Genomic DNA, 18,245 nt, shown 5'->3' with positions numbered 1-18,245 from the left:
TATGGATTCTGGAATGAGTAAAGTGATACTAATCTGCAGATAAACTACTCTGCTGGTATTTATAACCAATGAGCAATTGCCTCACCCCTTAACTGCAACTCTTGAGATGTGACAGTTACAGTAGATAGAAGCTTAACTGTAGCTCTGAGCTGTTTGGGAACCTGTATGGTTTGCTATATTTCTAAGGGAATACGTGATTTACCTTAAAAAAATCATGAGTCTTCTCTTTGCTTGTTCTTACTGATTGAGAGTAACTTTTTCTTCTGGGACAGGACATAAAACACATAAAATCTAAGACCAGTGAAGTAAATTAAAAGATAAAATTATCATCTCTTCCTATCCTATATTATCTTGTAATTTACACATAAATAACAGTGAAATAATTGAATATTTTCAGGCCTGTTCCTGTTCTGAAGGTCACTGGGTCTCCACAGGACAAAAGGGACTCATCACACTCAATCAATTACAGCATTAGGTAATCCCCTAAAATGGGACTGAAAAGTGATTTTGTCTAACTGCAGTTGCTATACATAACATAAATAGATACTACTAAGTGTCTTGTCACCTTGTGATTGTATGCCATGAGCATAGATTTGTCAGCCTGTGCCTGAAAAAGGTAGCACATTTTGCTAATAGTGAGGAAAGTCTAAGTAAACAGTGTGGATGGTGAATCTGTACTGAGCAGCAACATGACAAATGAAATTCTGGAAATCTAAATTGTGGGCTGTGAGGAAGATCACCCATTAATCTTGGAAGTATGCCATTAAGCCTAATTACAGTATTTTGTTGATATTACCTTAGATGTTTGAAATTAGTTCCCCATCAAGTGACAGGTGATGTAATGTATCTAACTAAAAAGCTGATTGTTATAAAGAAAATGAAGTTTTCTTGCTTTGAGTGATTCCTGTGGGCATTTGAAGTGCTGAGGGGAGTTAGCAACACCCACCACTTTTGTGTCTGGCCCCAAAGGACACCACGGCAATGCCTTCAGCTTGGCTTTTCTGTTCTCAGCTTTCTGTATAGCTGTTCCTCTCTGGGATTTTAATTACAAGATTATTCTTTTGCCAGGACCAGGAATTAATCACATTTTACTATTGCTATGATCATTGCAGAAAAGCACCATGGTCAGAATTGGTGGCCTGTTTTTTCAAAGGTAACTCTGATGGGGAGCTTGCAGGCAGGAAAGACCAGTTTTGCAAGACTGTGCCCTATTACGTTTATTGCTTGGATCCCTTTTATTAGCTTTGACATACAGTCATCCAGATTTCACTCTAAGCACATTTCAAGTAGTAAAATACACAGGACAACATATTACAAACATCGTGTCTTGTGTCTTCTGTGTCTTTGCTGATGCAGGCATCTCTCTGCCACCCCCACAGCCTCAGCAGAGGAGGACTTTCTGGCCTTCCACTACCTCTAAGTTCATCTGTGCAGAATCCCCTAAGAGCCCCGCTGGCTGACCCACACAGTATGCCACCAATGCATTACAAAAATTTGTTTTCTGATTATTTTTATTAATTATTGGCACGTCTCCTCTACCTCTCCAGAGGTAGATGAGGGAATTGGAGAGCCAGCGTATTGCCTAAGTAAGAACTGAGAGCAGCTATTAATCACTTTAAAATTCAATATAAAGGTAGTGTTCGGTACGCTTCTCAAGGCAAACTGATGTCAGATGATTGTGGGTGGGCATGGAGTAGCAGTGCAAACCCATTTCTTACCAGGGAGAATGACAAATGACAAGAGTGGAAGTGTATGCACGTGCTGATCCTATACAGAGCCAAGTTCAGATGCACAGCCCATCAGAGACAGAAAAAAATTATCACTACACCTTCAAGTGACAGGCATACAACCCGAGATTCCTACACATCCCTCTAAGTGAGGAGGCACATTAGAAAGATACAAAAAAAATAGAGAACAATGACATTAAATTGAAGTTTTGACAGTCAGGAATACTTTAAAAACTCTCAACACAGTACTCAAGAAGATGATAAAAGAAAGTGTTGAAACTGTTTTGTGTCTTCCTATATTTTACAAAATGCTAATCGCTTAAAAGCACCTCCTAGAAATTTCTGGTAACTGACAAAGGTGCAAAGGGGGATTTCATGTCATTTGGAAAATATGAGGAAATTATTTTCTTTCCTTTAAGCATTATAAAGAACTAGACTTAAGTGCTACCTGAATGGGATACTGTTTACAGGGATAAAATGATGATGTCTTCCCTTAAACTTACTACTCTTTATACAGGACTTGACTTATAACCAACTATTTGCCTGTATCACCACAGCACAGGCTTGTTATATTAGCAATTTGCTGTTTTAAGCCTATCGGTGTAAATCATGGGCAACAATGCTCTGAAATGTCTCACTCCTGACTTGCATTGATATTGCAACAAGCTGAGGACTCCAGGAAGGAAAATGGCTGGCTCAATTTTATTGCTTTGCCAGCCAAACACTGGTATTTTCACCTACATTTCTCCAAGCAACAAGGTTTAGGGTGATTGAACGGAGATAAGATCTAAGTGCACTCCAAGCAGATTAAAGACCCGTCTTACTGGGATCTAAACCATAAGGTATGGGGGTGAAAAAGTGGCGACAAATAGGGCAATAACTACAGTAAGGATTCAGAGAGACTGGATGCTAAAGCCAGGAAGAGTAAGCATCCATCTAACAGAGGTGAGCATTAGAATACACGCAATTCTGCACTGTGCAGGCTAACACTGGAATACTGTAATGAGCTATCAGTTTCAGCTTATGTGGCTTTAACTCTGTTCTGGTGATGAGCTGTGAAGTATCATAGTTTGAGCTTCCTATCTTCTACATTTATGTTATTAAAAATCCAAAGGAGAGATTTCTTCACCAATCGATGGGGACGAAAAGCCTGTTTTCCTTGGAAATTGTTTCACATTTATTCACATACTACACGTGCCCACCCTGCCCTGTGGAATGGCTCCCCAGATACTGAGAAGGCATGAAGGTACATAAAACCAGAGCTGTACAAAAACAGCTTTCATAGGTTGTTAATAGAAATTAGTATTATCAGGCAGACTAATATTTACCCCTGCTATGGGAGCATTACTCATCGAATAGCACCTTAAATTGTCCAACTAATTTTATGCACTCATAATGAATAAATTCTCTTCTATTATCAAACTTAATTACAGTCAAGGTAAGTGATGACATCCACACTTTGCAACTTAGATTGCAGGACAGTGAATATCCTGTGCACATCTACTTCAACAGAATTACATATGTGATCCCTATCAAGTTACCTACCAGTTCCTCTGTACAATGCCATGCTGTGGGCAGATGTCTGTATGGACTGGTGAAATGCAGTGGTTTTCAGAGGGGGGAAAAAAAGTGAAGGGAAGAGAAAAATATTTAGCCAAAATACTGTAATTCTTAGGATATAGCATCATCACATCCTGGCACTGCCGTGATTTGACCATCCTTCTGTAACTGATGTTTACTGTTTTTATTGGAAATGACACAGCTTAAATGAACATGTCCTCAAAATGTAAGTTTTGCATTTCATTCAGAAGCCATCATACCTGTGCGTTAGTGTGCTGAGTCACTGATTCCGCTCTGGCTCAGGCAGAGCGAAAACCATCAAGCCATTTTCCTCAGCACTTGGTACTTCCCAGGGATGTGCCATTTGAGCAAACTTTCCTGGGCAGCCATGCCTTGAAGGTGGTTTCCCAAATGTGCAAACTGCCCAGCACCATGTGCATTTGTGCTTTTTTGCCAAATCACAGCGTGGCTGAACTTGTGAGCCTCGTGAATGCTTCTGCTGGCTGAAATCAATTCAGCCTTGGTTATAAACCCAGTGGAGGCATTCAAGCAGAATGAAATGTCTGATTTAAACACATATTAGTTTAGTATTATCCGTATTTTAATGAAGCAAAAACTCGATTTGTGGTTTTAACAGATGGTGGATTCTTTATCTGTATGTAAATTTTGAGTATTCTGCTTACATTTTCAAATTTGTTTCAAATAAGTGTCACTTACGTCTGTAAAACACTTGGAGGATGAAAAGTCCTTTCAACAACAGAAATAATCCATAAGATATACCTAGGAGATAAGGCAAGTGCTTTCTTTACCATATCATACACAGGGACAGCCTCCTCAGAGCCAAAGCTGGTCCTCAGGCATTCCTGGCTCTAGGACTGACACTCAGTCCATTTCATTATGCCTCTGTACTTTCAGATTCTGCTGATGTGTTTCTTTTACAAATCAATCATTCTGAGGGTAATTAACATTTAAAAGCCAGGTTTCTTTTAATTCCATTAGTATATTTGTGACAAGAAATGTGTTGGCAGAATCCAAAGGTTAAGAGTTACAATGAAGAACAAGTTTTAGGATAAATGAAAGTTAAGGCCTAAACCAGCCTGACAATACCCCATTAATCTGCACACTATCGACAGAACACTGGTCTGTTGTGTCAATGAGGATTTAAGAAGCTTTACAGCACATGTTACTGATAGTTTATCATATCAATAGGAGCCTGAATTTATTTGTGTTTTAAAACCTGTGGCTGTGTAATTCCCTCACTGCACACATACTGGAAGCGCACACACTTTAAATCCTTACATGAAGTGGTTTCTAGCCATGCAGCAAATTTTGAAACTATAATAAAGTAGCACATTTAAGTGTAGACACAGATATTCCTCTTGGCTATACCAAAATCCTCTCAAATCCTGTACTTCAAACTGAAACCCTCTGCCCTACAGGAATGTGATCCAATTCTCAACATTGTGTCATCTGCCTAATTGAAGCAGAAGGAGATTTAAACCATATTAATTTTTCATCTTAATATATAAAAGCCTTGAGTCAGCTTGTGCTGGAATATGCAGTGGGGAAGAAAGATCCCTTCCCACAAGCAGCCCCTCTCAGAGCAGAGGGGAATATGCAGCCACAGCCCAAGCTGATGCCACAGGCTATGCGATGTTTCCCATGGCTCTGGTGTAGGGTAACAGAGCAGCACCACTAATTTCTGTATGTCAGTCACATAAAGGATACATCGAATTAAAATACAGATGGCTTTTCTAGAGCTGCACTTTTTGTGACTGTCATCACCATCAGGCATTTAAAAATCCCAGAAGCAAACCCCCCATTTGTAAAGCCTTGGTGCGTGTAGCTAGCACCTAGGTACCCACACCCTCTCTATACCCACATGGCTGTGGCTCTGCACTGAGTCTTTGACTTCAGGTGAAAAGGGCACAGAGCTCTTCTGTGAACAGCATCCTTCTTTTTGAGGCACTCTAAGCTTTTTTTGTCCTCAGGTTGCAATTTGATTCCTAACCAAACAAGTAGTCTCTATCACAGCTTTTTCGTGCACTGTGCAAATTTTGATGGTTTTCGGATTAGGGCTGTTCCTGAAAAAGGAAAAATAATGTCCTTCCACCTTTAATCAGCAGCAGCTCCTGGGGCGCAACATAGTCGTGCTGTGTTTGCAGTGAGGAAGCCCATAATGATCTCGCCTTTAGCCTGTCACCACTAGGAAACATCAGAGAGAGCCAGCCAAGGGACCGAGTTGCCAAAAACGTCCTATTCCCATGGCTGAGAGATTTTGTTGGCACCATCTCTAAAGAGAATTTACTATGGGCCAAATCCTGGCGCCCTTGCTTAGATGAATCAGTTCTCAAGAGGCAATGCTCCCACTGTGAGCGGTGTGTGCGTAAAACCCTGCAGGATCAGCCCAAAATACCGCCTGGGATTATCAAGTGCCTGGCTTCGAGAGGGGCAGGAGCACTCTGGGGAGCAACCTGCCCGATAACTTGCTCTGGAGGCAATGAGGAGCTGAGGGGCAGGAATTTGGGAATTGCATGTGAATGGCAGAGATGTTTCCCCAGCAAAAACCTCTAAATTATTTGTACTCAGAACGTTTCTGATTTCCCATAAAAAACAAGCACAGATGATACAGTTTGGTGAGTAATCTTTTTTTTTATTTTTTCATCTTTTTTTTTTTTTTTCCCCTCTCACAGGGGCGTCCAAAATATTTTGTGGCACTTTAAGCCTTAATTAATTTGTCTTTCATGTGAAGAAAAATGAATTAGTGACAGCTATTTCCTGGACTTCATTTCTGGGATTAAATCCTTTGTTTCTGGAATATGAGGGGATTTTGGACAGGCACTTGAAAAGATGTCATTTCAAGGACACCCCCCACACGGCTCCCCTCTCCCCTGCCTCTCTCCCCCCCCCCCCCCCCCCCCCCCCCCCAATATTCTTCTGCAAAATTCGAGTGTCATTAGCCCGCAAAATTGCATTGCTCGCAATGACTTTTTCTGTCCCAGTAGAAATGAAAATGTCTGTACTGAGAGGCGAAGGCAGCGCGAGCGATGAACCAAACGCGCTCTGGTGACTCCCCGCAGCTGCTCACCTCCGCGGCGGCGGGACGAACGCGGGGCTGGAGGCGAGGAGCGGCTTTACTGAGGGGGGCTTTGGGAGGGGTGAAACTACAAGCGAAGTTTGCCGGAGCTCCGCGCATGTCGCCGCGGCCAAGGCCGCTCGGTGGGTCGTGGCGGCGGGAGCGGGACCGCGTCCAGCGCTGCCCGCGGGGCGGAGGGCGGATGACGGACTGGGGGAAGCCGCCTCCACCCGCCATGGCGCGGCGCAAAGCTCTGCTGCCGGGTGCGGTAAGAGCCGCGGCGTTGGCCGAGCGGGCGACGGCAGGAGGGGCCATAAAGTTAGCGGCGGGGCGCGGGCCGGGTGCTACCGCGGGCGCGGTGGTTACGCAGAGGCGGCGGGCGGAGCGCGGCCGGGAGCGTTGGGACGACGAGGGGCGGGCGAGACCAGCGCATGAAAGGGAGGAGAGTGGAGAGAAGGGGCGGTGGGAGGGGTGGGCTCTGCGGGGCGCGCCGCCCCGTGCTGGCTGAGGAGCGAGCGCAACGCCGGGATGGGGCGCCCGGCAGGGGACGGCGGGCGGTGGAGGTGGCCCCGCCGGCGGGCGGCGGCCGTGGGCAGCGGCGCGGTGGCAGGTACGCGGGGCGGCGGCGGGTGCGCGGCGGCGCTGCCGAGCGGAGCGGGCGATCCCCGCGGAAGCCGGCGCTGGCCGGAGTGGGGGGAGCTGCAGCGGAGCTCTTGGTTTTGTCCCCAGCGAAATCGCCCCGGGGCGCTCAGGGTGAGTTGGTGCTGGATCGGGGGCTGAGCCGGCCCCGTCGCGGGGGCTCGGCAGTGCCGGCGCCCGGCGAGGTGTGATTTACGGGCTCCCCGGCAGGAGCCGGGCGCTGGGAGGCAGAGGGAGCTGTGTTTCAAGCTCCCCATCAATTATGGATAGAAACAAATAGTGGAGTCGGTTGTGAATTATGCCCACGCAGAGGCGAGGATAGCTCCACTCCGTCCTCTTCGCCTTCTGGTGAAAACAAAGCTCTGCTCAGGTGTAGATGCTCAGGTGTAGAGCCGAGAAAGTTTGGGGTTTTTTTTGCTTTGCGGAGGTGGGGGGGAGGGGAAGGGGGGGAGTTACAGCACTGCAGAAACCGACACAGCTGCTTTCAGGGAGTAATTAGAAAGGGTTTAAAGTCTTCTTTATTATTTATAAGGCAGGATGGAAATAAAAGGTCAGAGAGAGATTTCTAGGTGGATCTTTCGCCTGTCATTTAAAGGGCTGTGAGGTTGTGCTGGGTTTTTTGTGATTGCCATTGTGTTTTGTCTTGTGAGCTGAAAAACGCGTTTAAGTGTGCTTTAGGTTGACGTGTTGCAAATATTGTAGTTCCAGCGGATAACCCACTTGTTAGCATGAATGCAGCTAGCCTTAGATTATGGAGTCTGTGCCAATCTTTGAGTTGTTTCTTAGTTCTGGTGGAGGTTGTGTCTGTATTACAGGTGTTAGCCTGTGAGTAATTTGAGCAAAATTCAGCCCTCTGTAAAGTAATTTGTATGTGTGTGTGGCTTGGAATACATTTACTTCTGAGCGTAGCAGCAATGATGGCTCACAGTGCTCACATATGTGGCACTTGCTGCACAGATGGTATTGTAGCTTGTCCATGTACACACACACACGCTTCACACGTAATGTGCAGGAATTACAGCAAACTTCCTCCAAAATGCTGTTCATTGCTCTGCAAATGTGTGGCTTTTTTCCCCCCTGGTTATTTCCTGTTGGGAAAAGCATGTATCTTTATTGGGATAGCTATGTATTCTGAGTTGTTAATAAACATTGTTAAGGAAGGACTAATTCACTAAAATATTACTTGAAGGAAGAGCTTCCTACTGTCTTGGAGGCTTTTACTGCTAGTCTACTCCTCTCACATACAAATACTTTCACAGAGAATTTTCTGAGGTTGTCTCCTTTTCCTGAGTCCAACAGGAAGCTCATTGTAAAGCTTTGCAATCACTTTTGTGGCAGAAAAGAATAGACGTTTTTCCTGCTTTATTCACACTGTAAAATCCTATGCACCTCTAAAGTCTACTTCAGTTACTATTCAGTAAATTAAGCTGTACGTAATCATGCTTAATGTAGTAAGTGAGAGGCATATTTTGTTGTGGTGGCAGATACTGTATAAACATTTAATCTGGCTTAGATAAATACAAATTGTCATCTGAGTGCTTTGTTTTCTTTTCTGTGTAATCATGAACTTTAATGCTTTTTATATTAAGTAATATAAAGCTCAGTTGTTTTAAAAGCAGGAAGAAAAAGTTTGTAGTAAGAATTTATTAGCATTCTGAATTATGTAGCTCAGATTTGTTTTCAAAAGGGCAGCCAAAAAAGTATAACCCAGAGGGTCTAGGTCGGTTTATTTAACTGGCTTCCAGTTTCATCTGCACCTTTAGATACAGTGAACAGCTACCTCACTCACATCCTGCCGTCTGTCACTACCTGTTCTCGTTTAGAGTAGAGATGCAACAAAGATAACATCATTTTCTAAATGTGCTCTGTGTGATGCATGAGTGTGTGCCACGAATACAGTGATGGCCCTGTCAAAGCTCCATAAACCAGCTGTACAGCTGCGGGCTTTTTCCCCTAGCCTCTCATGCCCGTTGAGCTGGACCATCAGCCTCCTTTGTGTGGGTGATCTGAGCCGACTGTTGGAGCAGATACTTTAGCCCTTGGAGCCACTGTGACTTTGACGTAGACTTAGGAAGGGCACGCTTGTAGATAGAATGCTTAATTGTATATACAGTTAATTCTGACTACATCGATCTTTGATCTGATCAGTGCTGTCACAGAAGATAGGTCAAGGTAAAGAGAACTGTATCCTACAAGCTGACTTCAAAGTGTGTATTAGCCATTTGTAATAGCGTGTCTTCTGGTCTTACTACAGTTGGCCACAAGCAGATTGCAGCTCTTGGTTTCTATGGGCTTTAAAGTCTTTTAAAAACATTGCCCTTAACACAGGATTCAGCATCCCCTGATATCAGGTGAAGCCCAGTTAGTTAGAAGGAACCTGTATAGAAATGTTGAAATGCTTTGGTTGTGCTTCCTTTTGAAAAACAAGAGATTTGTAATCTGAAGTCAAGTGGAGCTCATATGTGAATATGGTCACTTTCCATCAAGTGTCGTACAAGTGACATGACAGACTGCTTCAGTTCTAGGCTTTCTTTACAAAGCAAAGGAAAACAATTACACCACCAGCTTCTGTGCTCCCATAAGCTTCTGTTGAGCTTGCTTATGTTGCAATCTCTGATATTTTTCAAGGAACACACTTGTGTATTTGCTGTATGTACGGAGCAGAAGAGATGTTTGATTACATAGCCGTGTGTTAAATATACATATAATTCCAGCTTGAAAAAAGTCAGATGTCTTTGCGTTGGATAAAGTAATAATTTGCTCCATGAGTAATTAAAAGAAGATGGAAGGCATATTACTTGAATTGGGTAGTACAAGTTATTTTCAGTCTTAGCAGCTCTGTATGTAATTAAAACAGTTCAAATGTTGCTTTCGTCAAAACTGCTGTTAGAACAGATGATCTCTTTTCTTGCGCATCAGATAAGCGTTGCAGTTACCGTTAAAATCCATCTAAGCCATTTTATTAAGTTGTTACTTCTTCTGTGAATAGCTGCCAGCCTCGAGTTCAAAAGAAAGTGGGTTCTGATTTGTTCCCATGTCACATAGAAGAGGTGCGCGGTGAAAATCGTGTTACTGCCCTTCCGTTGCTGTTTTCCAGAGCTCTCTGTGGTGTCTGCCTGTAGCCCACTTTCCCTTGTCGTGGCTTGACAGTGATTGCAGTACAGCTAATATCAGAAGCTGATTCAATTTATTCAAACAGGAACACTGTTGAAATGTCCCACTTCCAATGGTAAATGTTTGCATTAACCACAGGGATCAATTCTGCAATGCACATATATAATGTATGAGTAGTCTTCATTTCCCTAACTTTTCTATTCTGTTCAGCTTTTGTTAACTAACCCAGATTAGCATTTTAACAACCCTGAAGTGAACTTCTGCCATTCTCTCTGCTTGGACAGTGTGTGTAGACCATCCATCATCCTGTCCTTGGCCACAACAGGCTACTGGCTCCATAACCATTCGGAGCTGCACAGAAACCATCCAACTGTGAACAGCACAGCTGGCTACAGCAATTTTTTCTTCCACACCACTGGCAGCATTGTCTGGATATGGTAACTAAAGTTAACATCCAGAACATGAAGTTTCTTTGCTTTTGGCACCCCTGTCCAACCCTGCTGCACCTTGGTGGGCACACCTGCAGAAAGGCTACAAAATGGCTTGAGGAGTGAGGCAGCGGCTGGAGTCTCTCTTCAAGGCTCTGTCTAAAGACTGCAACCTGTTGTCTGGAGTGGGATTACATTAACTCCATACTTACTCAAGAGGAAGCTTGCGAAGAGCTGAATCCTGTGCTGTTTGGATTTGCAGATGGGGGTGTGCTTTGAAAGCCACCAGCTAAAGAAACAGAACTTGCCACTTTGTCTTAGCCACGCCAACTGCCAAAGAGCACAGAAAGAAATGGAGACTTTCTGCTGTGTATTTCACACATTCTTGTAGAAGCCTTTTTAGCTCCACAACGGAAACCATGTGATTTAGCAGGATCTGTGCCCAGACTCTAATACTTGCTACAGATGCTTTCCTTGGTTTGTTTTGCAGATCTATGAATGCAATAGGAAAGAAGTTGTTGTAGGATTTATTGTTTAATTCTGATGTGTGCTGTGAATGGCAGGTGACCAGCAGGAGAATGAATGCACTTGTGGCTCTGTCCTAATTTTACTTGTTGAGAATTTTTTACATCATTTTAAGAAACAGCCTAGCATGACTATCTGTCCTGTGTGAGCCACGGCTTTCTTGCTAGAAGAGAACTCTTGCAAAGGAGGTCAAGAGGTGTTACCGAGTGGGGAGGGGCTGGGTGGAAGTGGAGGAGCAAAGAATTAGCAGTGGAAGAGGAGGAGCAAGGAGCTCAAATAAGCAAGGGACATTTGTTCTGTCCAGTGTGGCTGCAAACCTTGTAAATGAAATCAGCCTCTGGACAGCTTTGATTTATATTCTCACACAGCAGATTGGCCTTGGTCTGCCTGACCTTGGTAACATTACAGAGGTCGTATTTGCACACAGATACTCTTCTTGCAAAAAGATTTGTTGTTGCTGTTGGTTTTTTTCTGTTTGGTTGGGTTTTTTAACCATTGCATCTAACAGCCAAATTGCAGCCAAGGTTTCTAAATCAATGGGCTCTGGATAAACACAGAATAAAAAGTGTGGATCCTGTTCCCAACAGTGGATGGTTTAAGAGAAGAGATGGCAGATGGGTACAGTCAGGTAGTGGCCTGCATATTCAGTAGCCATGTTAGCACACAAGCTGCCTAAACATAGCTGAGCTGCGTGTGTTGGGGAAAGGGGGCACGCATGCTTATAGGCATCAGAGGCAAAGAACAGCTTTGAAGAGGGCTTGGGATGAGAATGAGGAGTTAATTGGCAGGTGCATGCTGGGGGGCTCTTCAAGTTCATGAGATACAATGGGAAGCAAACACAGAGGTACTTGTCTGGAAAGGTAATGAAGGAGCAGTGGGGATCAGCATCACAGACTGGCTGCCCACCAGAGGTGGGAGTGAAATCTCAGAAAAGATGAGAGATGATCAGTTGGTCACTCAGCTCAGCTATTATTGCAATAATAGGCTTTTTTTAACATGAGACACACAGTTCATCTTTCTTGTGCCAAACGGTCATGACAGCTGTGTTGCTGCTTTCCCAAACAGCAGTAAAATACTAGCTCACACCTCCACTGAGTAGGACATACCTCAGAGCTTTATTTTGGCATGAATCAAAAAGTATTTCCCTCAAGTGTTGCTGCCTTGCTTCCCGGTCATGTTTATGGGTGCTGGTGGAGGATGGACACTGCAGCAGCTACAGCACCAACAGAAAGTGTTGCTGCTATTTCTGTGTATGTCTATCATGACAGATGAACTTTGAGGTCAAAAGAAAATTCTCACACTTATTTGAAGCCTTTGTTCATTTATCCCTCCACTTGGGTACCCTTTTCCTATGTTGCATACTTACATGTGTCCTGTTGGGCTGTGCCACCAATTTTGGGGAAACTACGGAGAAGAAAACTCTGTATTTAACTTATAAAAGCCACCTCAGTGTATAGTTAAGGCTACCCTATTAAAATTGTGTTTGAATGTAGCCCAGTGTTAGCAAGGGAGCTGTGACTCTGCCTGTGAGTGTAATGGTATTTAAAAACAAGGAAGGGTTGTAAGCAGCTCACATACTCCCTGAGTAGTGCAGCACCCAGGTGTTAAATACTGGGGTTCTGCCTGTTGGGTCAGGGAGGCTCAGCACCCTGGGAAAGCAGTTTGAACCAACCAAGATGCAAGCAGGAGAGGCCTTCTGGCTTTCCAACAGTTGTCCAAGGGCCAGCACTGGCACCTCTTGCAAGTGTAGCTCTTTTGTGTATTGCCACCTGGAGGCAAGTACTGAAGAGAAGGGTATGGACAATGGAGGAAAAGCAGTGGTGTGAAAGCTGTCAACAGTGTGTGAACAATGTCCCCAGGTGTCTCATAAAAGGAGTAATAAGGGGGGGGGTGGGGGGGTGGATAATCTTGCAGAGTTGAATGGTTTCTTTCAATTTGCAAACTACTTCTCTCCATGACAGTTTCTTTAACCCAGCACGTGTTTATGAAAAATTAATGGTAAAAAGCCAGTAATTGGGGTTTGCTCAGTAAATTGTATTTTCTTCATAAAGTAAATGCTGTGTGGCTATTTTTAGCATTATGTAGGTTTTTCCCTAAATGATAACCTTGGACAGAAATAATCAAATCTCATGCTTTGGGGATTAATCTGATTCCCTGCAAGGGTATGGATAGAAAGTATTTTTATTTTTTTTTATACCACTGTACAGGTTTTACTGTGAGTGGATTATGGCTTTTCCTCCCCCTAAAGCATCAGGTTTTCATCCTTGCCAAAGACTTAACAAGCACCACTTGTGATTGAACAGTGGCCTTATGTGGCAAACTGTGCCAACACAAACCTAAATGTATTTGGTGCAGCTGTAGAAGAAAAATAGACCTGCAGACCTATATAGTGTGTGGGCCAGATAATGATTATTTGCATTCTTACACTGGCCCAATATTACTAGTGATAAGGCAAGGATTTAGGGAAACATTGCTATTGTATTGGGGAGCTCAGGAGACCCGATATGGAGGAGAGAATGGGACAGGCTGTAGTGTAAGGCTTTAAAGCTCCGAGTCTCATTCCCTAATTTGTCACAGCTTTCCTTGTGACCCTCACTCAAGCACTTGCAGTCCATGTGTTACTGATTAGAATCTATTTACTTTTAAAGGTGTGATCCATGGCAATTCTGTGGCTCGCTAGTCAAAATGCCGAAGCGGTATGAGGCAAATGCTTCCCTGCCTTCCAGGCTGAGTGTTACCATGGGGTGATGCAGCCCAAGTAAAAGACAGAGGAGAGGGAGAGCTGGTGCCCAGTACAGCTGTGTCCTGTTCCAAACAACTGCTGAGTGTAGGCCTGTGGGAAGCTGTTGTGTGATGCAAGAATTCCCCAAACTGATGTGATGCAGCACAGGGATGTGCCCACGCTTGGCAGCCAGGGCAGGTGGGTTGAAATTTTCCCCCCAAAATTAAATTTGCCAGACCAGCTCAGTTGGAAGCAAAAACCAAGCTGCATTTACAAGAAAATACTACAATCTGCAATGAAATGCAATGAATGTGTACAAATATACAATATTTACAGACATTTCCAATGAATGAACAGCACAATAACTCCTCCTGGCCAAGGACCAGGGGAAGCTACTAGCTTCTCTCTTCCTGCCCCTGCCCTTACCCAGCTGTACAAAAGGGACAAGAGACAGAAGCAGAGAAGTTAATACCAGTCACAACAAAAGCAGTGCAGTCAAGGTCAAGCAGAAGCAAGTTAGTATCTGCCAGCCTGACAAAGGAAGAAGAGAGAGATTGTTTTGGTACAACTAGTGTTAAGTCCCTTATTCTCTTCCAGTGGGATTGTTTAGAACTATCTTTATTCTCCTTTTTACACCCAATAGTAATTTATTTATATTTTACTACTTTCTGTTCAAGATCTGTGAAAATTTTTTAAAGGCATAGCCTAAAACTACCACACCATGGCTGCACATTGCACCGATCCTGCCTCCAGCCGCAAACTGGCAACAGTGTGTGTATCGTTTTACCTAACTGCCTTTATATTGGTTTAGTAACTTCATCAGGCTGTAGGGCAGGAAATCAGCTGGATCCAATCCTGAACTAATAGATCTGATTTTTAAATGAATACAAATAAATTCTTTTTTTTTAGCATTACCCCTCTGTGCTCTTGATAAGCTGGATGCTCTCAGCAGACCCTTAGCACAGGCACCTCTCTTAAGATGTATCTCTGCCCCTCTGACTCTTGCCAGGGTCCCACAGCGTGAGCACCACTGTCCCCTTTCTCCCCTGTCAATATGTATGTACATACATTTACAAATGCATGCTACAAAGACTACAAAAGCAGCAAATGTAATAATGTGATCCAACTGTTCAGTGCTAGGCTCGGAAGAAGTGTTTTTCTGCCATTATGTGAAAATTTAGCGTGACTGGAACAGAGTCTGCATTTGATTAGGCAATTTAAGAAATGTAAGAGACTTCATACTGTAGGGCAGTGCTGCAAAACAATTGCTCGGAACATGTTCTAAAATTGGTTTGCCTTCACCAGATTTCCATGTGTTTCTGCACGACATCTCACATGAAAATATGAGCGGTCATGTGGCAAGTGTCTGCATTTTGGTGTTATGGTAAATAAAAGCAGCCTTTTAAACAATTATTCCAAATGCTGGATAGCCTGGGGGGAGGGGGGGAGAGAGAAAAAAAACCTAAACCAAACAAACAGAAAAGGAAAGAAAACAAACAACAACAACAACACAACCACCAAACAAACCCTGCAGAACTCTCCATTTACTTACCAGCCTGGGAATGACATTTTATAACACGTCCTTTTACTGGTGTAGTTAATCTTTAATGCTTAACAAGATAATAACAATCATTACCTTGGAGATCAGGCTTCCTCCAGGTTTTTCATGTCTGCATTTTGTATATGTAACTGATTGTGCCCAGGAAGGTGGCAGAGCACATGCTTTGCATATACAAATAGTATCTGGGTGGCCAGCTACCAGATTTGTCCCCGCAGAAAAACCCAAGACTAGTTAAAAACATATTGTTCCCCAGTCTCTATAGGCAGCATTCCCGTGGGCAAAGCTAGCTGACCATTTTAGCTCCAAGAATGGCATACTGACAATACTAGCACAGTACACAAGATGCTCTGATGTCTTTCTTAGCCAGTTGATAGTCCTCTCCTGTCTCTCCCCTCGCATTTTCCAGCAGCCATTTACTTTCTCTTTGAAGTAAGAGCTGTGGCATGCGTCAGCCTTTTCCCCAGCAGCAGCAGCTCAAGCCAGCAAGCCCCATGCTCCAGCAAGGCACGGCGCTGAGATGCTGGAGGGATGTTTATAGCAGAGGAGAGCAGTGGGTGGGAAGAAGCAATGCTTTCTGGAGTGAGGTTGACAGCAACATTGTCTGGGGCGCAGCCTGTTGAACAGCAGATGTGCCCTCTCCACAGTGCAAATCCTGCTTTTTCTTCAGCTGTCTTGCTTGTTGGGGCATATTCTTTTCCCCAAACCTCCCTCCCATTTCAAAACATCCTGTTCACTTCATCCTGTAGGTAAACCCTGGGCTCCAGCCAGGTCAGAAGTGGGCAGCGTTTATCACAGGGATCAGGGCTGGAGCACTGCTTCTGGGGAAGGCTGCTTTCTATACTGCTGGGAGATGGCAGGGCTTGCAGACAGGAGACCCAGGGGTGCTGCCTGCAGCTTCCTGAAGGCTGTGGCGTCAGCTGGGCTTGTGCAAGTTGTGCCTGAGACCTTCATTATGTCCTCACCTGCAAATTCTAGTTTATACCTGTCCCAAAGCTGCCTTATCAGATGATGCCTAATCATGCTGAAATGAGTGGCAGTTTTGCTATGTAAATCATGTACTGTAGACTTGCAGGAAGAACGCTTAACTTACTTTGCTTATGGTGCTCACTCACATTTGTAGCCAGCCCTCCAAGAGGAAGGAAAAAGTAACACTTTGGTCTAGGTTTTAGGCTGTAGAATGGGGCTGAGGGGACTGCTTGGTTGCTTCCAAACCTATATCCTGTATGTACTGGTGTAAGTAATTAGATATCTTCACCATTGTAGTTTAATAGTTCTCTCTAGTTTTCAGGATAAATGTATTTCAGATGAAAAAATTCACTCTTGGAAAGGACCAGACAGCTCTGGCACAGCCTTGAGCCAAAGGCTCTCAGGAGTTCCCCCAAGGAGCCCCATCTTCACCCAGCAGCGTGGCATTGCTTTCCTTGGGTTGAGGTCAGGGCTCATGCTATCAGTGCAGCCCATGGCCAGGAGTGAATGGAGATCAGGGCTGAGAGTATAGAACAAAGCCTGAACATCCCTGCTTTGGATCTTCTCTGTGCCAGTCCTTGGACACTTTCACTAATACATTTAGCATTTCCTAGGGCAGTCTCAGCTGGGCATGAGCAGTTTGAATTAATAAAGTGCAGGCCTACTAAAATGGTGAATCCAGAGCATTGCTTAAGTTAAAAGTACTTTTGTGCTTTATCACCCGACAGCTCTACCCTGGCAAACGTTCAAGGGGAGCATATCCTGCAGGAGCCTTGTAAACCAGAACAGATTTGACCATAGATGCCAGTGATATCAAAGGTTGGGTTTAGCTGGAGGACTTTTGATTCACCCCAGTAAGGGAAGGTAGTTAACATTCACTCTCAAAAATTACCTTAAAATAAGCATAATTGAAGTGATCACTTACCGTTTGCTCAGCATTTCCTTTCCTGCTGAAACAACTTCATGTTCAAGTAAATTTTTGATCACAGGAGAATTTAGACCTCAAAGTGCATCTAATCAACCACTAAACACTTGCATCATTAAAAGCCATCCTATCCATTTTGCAGGCATCCTGTCAGCTCATTCTAGAGCAAGAGGGGTGCGCTTTCTGTGACGCTAGAAGCCTGCAAACAACTGAAGTGTAACTAGCAGTGCCATAAACCAATTAAGATGAAAGCTGTGATACTCAGTGCTAGGGTTTCATCACTTTAATATTAAACTATCTTTTTTTACCTTGGCACAGATCAAGAGGTGTTAATGCAGAATCCTTAAAAGAAGCCAAGCATTATCTTAAAAATAACAGACCTGTTATTTGCGTTTTCACACTCAATTAGTATCAGAGCTCCAACTATCCTAATTTTTTTCTTCAGAGCTGCAGATGTTAGGGTTATAGAAAGTAAGGATGGCTGCATGGTGCAGGTTTAAATTTGAGTGTACCTTTATAGGACAGAAACAGGACAGTTTTTCATACCCATTAACTCTAACATGCTGTAAGTTCTTAAAAGGGACAACAAGACTTAAGTACTTTTATAATAACCACAAATGTTTTCCTGTGTCATTTGATACTTAGCTGAAACAATCTGTCACCAAACTTCACAATGTGGATTTGCCACATCACAAACAATCTCTGAGACTTCAATGTACAGTAAACCCTGTGTCAGGCATTGCCTTCAGGAGCCTTTGTGGAGCCTGCCTTCATTAGAAGGAACACATTTATAGTGAAATGCCCTTTGGGGGGAAAAATAGCAAGAAAATCACACTTACATTGATGTTGGCTTGTACCCTGGTTTGGGGAAGACTTAATCACACTATAAAGAATTGCATAATTGGAAAACTAAAGTATAGATGGAACCTAAAATGGGAATCTAATCCCTTGCTTCTCATATAATAGATACTGATACAGGTTTTTAAGGCAAGCACTGTATTC

At 43.8% G+C, this 18,245-nt stretch overlaps 1 protein-coding gene across 13 annotated transcripts in view; it reads left to right on the top strand.

Moving 5' to 3' along the window:
- SEMA6D (semaphorin 6D) overlaps nucleotides 1–18,245 on the top strand; it is a 150,235-nt gene that overhangs the window by 111,288 nt on the left and 20,702 nt on the right. For 9 of the 13 annotated variants that reach the window (XM_068143802.1, XM_068143798.1, XM_068143800.1 and 6 more), the window contains exon 1: nucleotides 6,897–6,973. The exons of 1 other annotated variant lie outside the window; for it this stretch is intronic. The gene's annotated coding sequence lies outside the window, so the exon portion shown is untranslated. Of the gene's footprint in view, nucleotides 1–5,660; nucleotides 5,924–6,877; nucleotides 6,974–6,994; nucleotides 7,117–18,245 lie in introns of those variants that run through there. 3 more of the 13 variants (XM_068143794.1, XM_068143804.1, XM_068143803.1) reach the window with 3 other exon arrangements.

This window comes from Melanerpes formicivorus, unplaced genomic scaffold (genome assembly GCF_026170545.1).
Source record: "Melanerpes formicivorus ecotype bairdi unplaced genomic scaffold, bMelFor1.0.p_v2 SCAF_10, whole genome shotgun sequence".
NCBI lineage: Eukaryota > Metazoa > Chordata > Aves > Piciformes > Picidae > Melanerpes > Melanerpes formicivorus.
Note: the sequence above shows the minus strand (reverse complement) of the source record. Positions and strands in the feature narration are given on the sequence as shown.